The sequence below is a fragment of the Podarcis vaucheri genome, assembly GCF_965113315.1.
Source record: "Podarcis vaucheri genome assembly, chromosome: 12".
In the NCBI taxonomy this organism is placed as follows: domain Eukaryota; kingdom Metazoa; phylum Chordata; class Lepidosauria; order Squamata; family Lacertidae; genus Podarcis; species Podarcis vaucheri.
The window spans coordinates 64,213,327-64,219,459 of record NC_138750.1 but is presented as its reverse complement, the minus strand read 5'-3'; the positions used below and the strand labels follow the sequence as shown (position 1 = coordinate 64,219,459).

General features: G+C 43.2%; 1 long non-coding RNA gene across 1 annotated transcript; it reads right to left on the bottom strand.

Moving 5' to 3' along the window:
• Nucleotides 1-2,556: 2,556 nt before the first annotated feature.
• Nucleotides 2,557-5,004, bottom strand: LOC309515097. The gene is made up of 2 exons (XR_014212264.1): nt 4,879-5,004; nt 2,557-4,838 (listed from the first exon to the last, which is right to left on the bottom strand). It is a non-coding gene; the product is annotated as an uncharacterized lncRNA (long non-coding RNA).
• Between the last annotated feature and the right edge of the window lie 1,129 nt (nt 5,005-6,133).

Below are 6,133 nucleotides of genomic sequence, written 5' to 3'. Positions count from 1 at the left end.
TGCAGGGGAAGCGTGCCCCCCCCCGGGGCTGCATCTCCTTTCATCCCCATCCTTGCCTCCGGCTTGGCTGTAGCCGAAACCAAACACGAATGAACCAGATCCCACGTGCAGCTGAGCCACGTTCACGGGTCGCCCTTCCCCGCAAGGCTGCGGGCCTGGCGAGTTGAAGGGTGGGGGGTGAAGGGGGGTGGGTGTAGGGGGGGTCCCACCCCTTCAAGGCAGCGTGCCTGTCCCACCCCCTTCCTTCCTTCCAGTCTCCTGGGGGCCTGATCCTGAACGCCCAGGAAGACACCTCTGCCACTGTAATCCACTGGTCTACAGATGCCTCAGAGGGTTGAGACCCTGGGGAGATGTCCTGAGGGTCGGAAGTCCCAGGTCCTAGGTAAAGGGACCCCTGACCATTAGGTCCAGTCGTGGCCGACTACGGCGTTGTGGCGCTCATCTCGCTTTATTGGCCGAGGGAGCCGGCGTCCAGCTTCCGGGTCATGTGGCCAGCAGGACTAAGCCACTTCTGGCGAACCAGAACAGTGCACGGAAATGCCGTTTATCTTTCCACTGGAGCAGTACCTATTTATCTACTTGCACTTTGATGTGCTTTCGAACTGCTAAGTTGGCAGGAGCTGGGACTGAACAACAGGAGCTCACCACGTTGTGGGGATTCGAACAACTGATCTTCTGATCAGCAAGTCTTAGGATCAGTGGTTTAACCCACAGTGCCACCCATGTCCCTCAGGTCCTAGATAGCGGTTCCCAAACACTTTAGGGCCGCTGCCCCCCCCAACACCCCAGTGCCTCTTACCAGATAAAGGCATTATTCAGAATAGCCGTTTGCACAACCCACGAAGAAAGATAAAAACAATAAAATTCTAAACAGCAACGGTTGCATTTATTCAAAATCCAATTAAATATACATAGTTTAATTAACTCATGACAAAACCAATGAACCTGATCAAGTGGTATCAGCTTTTCAAAGTCTGGGAGTTTACACGGCCACTCCTTTGCCTCTTAGTGCCCCCCAGGAACAAAACCCTTCAGAGGAGGCACAGGTTTTAAGTGTTGAGGTGGAGCATTCAAGGGGCAGAGCCTAAGGTTAGCGAATAGTGAGCCACATCCATTGGTAATTCCAGGCCACCCCTGAGACAACTTGCATGTTGTAGTTTTCTAAAAAGGGGGGGGGTATATGTATATCCTAACCCATAAATACGATATTATTATCATAATACTAATGTAAACATCTTTAGCCTACTATGTTGTTGTTTAGTCGTTTAGTCGTGTCCGACTCTTCGTGACCCCATGGACCAGAGCACGCCAGGCACTTCTGTCCTCCACTGCCTCCCGCAGTTTGATCAGACTCATGCTGGTAGCTTCAAGAACACCATCCAACCATCTCATTCTCTGTCGTCCCCTTCTCCTTGTGCCCTCCATCTTTCCCAACATCAGGGTCTTTTCCAGGGAGTCTTCTCTTCTCATGAGGTGGCCAAAGTATTGCAGCCTCAGCTTCACGATCTGTCCTTCCAGTGAGCGCTCAGGGCTGATTTCCTTCAGAATGGAGAGGTTTGATCTTCTTGCAGTCCATGGGACTCTCAAGAGTCTCCTCCAGCACCAAAATATAGCCTACTATATTTTGTATTAAAAAGGTAAAGGGACCCCTGATCATTAGGTCCAGTCATGGCCAACTCTGGGGTTGTGGCACTCATCTTGCTGTATTGGCCAAGGGTCATGTGGCCAGCATGACTAAGCCGCTTCTGGCAAACCAGAGCAGCGCATGGAAACGCCGTTTACCTTCCCGCCAGAGCAGTACCAATTTATCCACTTTCACTTTGACATGCTTTCGAACTGCTAGGTGGGCAGGAGCAGGGACCGAGCAATGGGAGCTCACCCTGTTGCGGGGATTCAAACAGCCGACCTTCTGATCGGCAAGTACTAGGCTCTGTGGTTTAACCCACAGCGCCACTCACGTCCCTTTATTGTTAGTAAAAGGTAGGTAAAGGTACCCCTGCCCGTACGGGCCAGTCTTGACTCTAGGGTTGTGCGCCCATCTCACTCAAGAGGCCAGGGGCCAGCGCTGTCCGGAGACACTTCCGGGTCACGTGGCCAGCGTGACATCGCTGCTCTGGCGAGCCAGAGCCACACACGGAACGCCGTTTACCTTCCCGCTAGTAAGCGGTCCCTATTTATCTACTTGCACCCGGGGGTTCTTTCGAACTGCTAGGTTGGCAGGCGCTGGGACCGAACAACGGGAGCGCACCCCGCCGCGGGGATTCGAACCGCCGACCTTTCGATCGGCAAGCCCTAGGCGCTGAGGCTTTTACCCACAGCGCCACCCGCGTCCCATTATTGTTAGTAGGTAGGTGTAAAAAGTATTCCCTGGCTGTCTAGTTTCTGTCACTTGGTCCAGAGTCAATACACCTGTTTCCATTAAATTCTTCCACAGTATCATCTTTTAAGCAATTTTTTATATAGGGTTTCCCCACAGCGCAAGTTTGGCATGCGAGTATAGATCAACTTTATTTTTATTAGACAATATGTTCTATATCTTATATATATATATATATATATAATAATATTTTATTAGGGTTTCCAAAAAGTTAACAACCAACAGAAATCAACAAAAATCACGAAAACAGACAACAAACATCAAAAATCCAAACAAAAAAGCAGAAAAAAGAAAAATACAAAAGAAGAAATTTAACATAAAAAGAACACTCTTTCATACTGATAACTTTCAAAACCTTATTCTCTTTACTTCCACCCGCCTTCCCTTCTTTTATTCTATTTTAAAAATTAATTCAGCAAGATCATTGATTATTCATTTTAAACCTTTATCCCTCCCTTTATAGTCTATTTATCTTAATCGCTAGAAACCCCTTCATTTCATTTTCAGAGCCCTCAGCATTCATAAATTTTACAGTATTTTTGTAGATAGACTTTAAACTTCTTCCAGTCCTCTTCCACCTGCTCCTCTCCTTGATCTCGGATTCTGCCAGTCATTTCTGCCAGTTCCATATAGTCTATTACTTGCATCTGCCATTCTTCCAAGGTGGGTAGATCTTGCGTCTTCCAATGCTTTGCGAAAAGTATTTTTGCTGCTGCTGTTGCATATATGAAAAAGGTTCTGTCCTTTTTCAGTTCATTATAGATCATTTCCCAGAACGCCTTAATCCTTGGGCACGTCCACCAAAGGTGAAAGAATGTTCCTTCAGTTTCTTTACATTTCCAACACTTAATGTCAGGCAGATGATAAATCTTTGCAAGCTTGACTGGTGTCATGTACCACCTGTAAAACATTTTCATAATATTTTCTCTTAAGGCATTACATGCCGTAAATTTCATACCAGTGGTCCACAACCGTTCCCAGTCAGCAAACATAATATTATGACCAATGTCTTGTGCCCATTTTATCATAGCCGATTTAACCGTTTCATCCTCAGTATTCCATTTCAACAGCAAATCATACATTCTCAACAATATCTTAGCATTGGATTCTAACAGTTCTGTTTCCAACTTTGATTTTTCCACCTGGAAGCCATTTTTCCTGTCCAAATTATAGGCCTCTCTTACTTGAAAGTAATGTAACCAATCCTGCACCTTATTCTTAAGTTTCTCATAACTCTGCAATTTCCACCTGTCCCTTTCTTGTTCCAAAATTTCTGAATATCTCAGCCATTTAGATTCCATATTAAGCTTTTTCACAGCTTTAGCCTCCATTGGCGACAACCACCTAGGAGTCTTACTTTCCAACAAATCTTTGTACCTAGTCCAGACATTAAATAGTGCTTTCCTGACAATATGATTTTTAAAACCTTTATGAGCTTTAACCTTATCATACCACAAATATGCATGCCACCCAAAAGCATTGTTAAAACCCTCTAAATCTAAAATGTCAGTGTTCTCAAGAAGTAGCCATTCCTTCAGCCAGCAAAAAGCTGCTGCTTCATAATATAACTTAAAGTCCGGCAGGGCAAACCCCCCTCTATTCTTAGTATCAGTAAGGATTTTGTATTTTATTCTGGGCTTTTTGCCCTACCAGACAAATCTCGAAATTTCTTTTTGCCACTTCTTGAAACAGTCCATCTTGTCAATGATTTGTAACGTCTGAAACAAAAATAACATTCTTGGCAATACATTCATTTTGATAACCGCAATTCTACCCAATAAGGAAAGCTTCAAGTTTGTCCAAATTTCAAGATCTTTTTTCACTTCTGACCAACACTTCTCATAATTATCTTTAAATAGATTAACATTTTTGAAGTCATATTCACCCCTAGGTATTTCACTTTTTTCACCAATGATAAACCTGTTTCCCCCTGAAACCTTTCCTTCTCAGTCGATGTTAAATTCTTCTCCAAAACCATAGTTTTCGATTTATTCAATTTAAAACCTGCCACCTGACCAAATTCTTGTATTATTTCCAAAGCTCTTTTAGTACTGGGAATTGGCTCCTGTAATGTCAGTACTAGGTCATCTGCATATGCTTTAAGTTTATACTGTTTAACTCCGACCTGTATACCCTGAATCTGTTGGTCCCTTCTAATCATGTTCAGCAAAACCTCCAGGACTGAAATAAAAAGCAGAGGGGAAATTGGGCAGCCTTGTCATGCCCCTTTCAATATGTTCCATATCTTTTAAACTGACTTAGTTCTTTCTAGAGTCACTTGGGATTTCAAATATTTTGATCCTAGTACAGTGGTACCTCTGGATACGAACAGGATCCATTCCAGAGCCCCGTTCACATCCAGAAGCGAACGCAACCTGCACATGCGCAGGTCGTGACTCGCCACTTCCGCGCATGCACGTGATGTCATTTTGACCGTCTGCACATGCGCGAACGGCAAAACCTGGAGGTTCCGTTACTTCCGGGTTGCTGCGGAGCGCAACCCAAAAGCGCTCAACCTGAAGCACATTTAACCCGAGGTATGACTGTATTCTCCAGCCCACCAAAGGCGCTGTATGTGCATATTCTAAGGTCACCCACATCGGAAAATTAAGACCAACAATGAGTTTCCAGTATTTAATACATAACAGTAGATATGTATAAGGTAGATAAATATAAAGGCATTTCCTAAACAGGGAGTTTATCATTTGAAAACATGAGATATAGAAACTGCAAGTCCTCTCAAAATATAAATTAATCTGGGAACTATATTCATTTTGAGAACATTCCGCCTTCTCCAAAGGGTAAGGCTCAATGACTTCTGTATATCAATACAGTGGTACCTCGCAAGACGAATGCCTCGCAAGACAAAAAACTCGCTAGACAAAAGGCTTTTTTGTTTTTTGAGCTGCTTCGCAAGACGATTTTCCCTATGGGCTTGCTTCGCAAGACGGAAACGTCTTGCAAGTTTGTTTCCTTTTTCTTAACACCGTTAATACAGTTGCGACTTGACTTCGAGGAGCAACTCATAGAACGCGGTGTGGTAGCCTTTTTTGAGGTTTTTAAAGACTTTGGTGATTTTTGAAGCTTTTCCAAAACTTTCCTAACACCGTACTTCGCAATACGAAAAAAATCACAAGACGACAAAACTCGCGGAACGAATTAATTTCGTCTTGCGAGGCACCACTGTATATGAAGAAATCTCTTTTATTATTTTATTTATATTAAGTTTGACTTATTTTTTTTATCTCTTGGTATTAAGCTGCCTAGATATTGTAGAGATTTGGAACAAATCTGGAATTGATATTCCTTGAAGGAATGTGCAATCAGATTTTGGCCTACTGGCATCAATTCCGATTGGACCAATTAACAGAATAATAGAATAGAATAACCTGATATTTTACCAAAAGCATCTATCATTTGAAATAAACAATAAAACTAGATTATATTCAAATGTATTGTGAACTACTCTGTGAATCTCAGTGTTGTCTCATGGTGAAAGCCAAGCATTCTAAGCAGATATTAAAAAGTGATGGTGAGATAGGACATCCTTGTTTGGTTCCTCAGGCCTGAGGAAAGGTGGCAGAGAGATTACCATTCTCTTTGACTCATGACGTATGTGCTTCATAGATTACTTTAATCCCTTTTAAGATATCCAAAGGAAATTCAAATTTAAGTAAAGCTGCTTCCATGTACTGTTTACGGATTTTGTCAAAAGCCTTTTCAGCATCTAGCGATATAATTACAAACTGGTCTTTA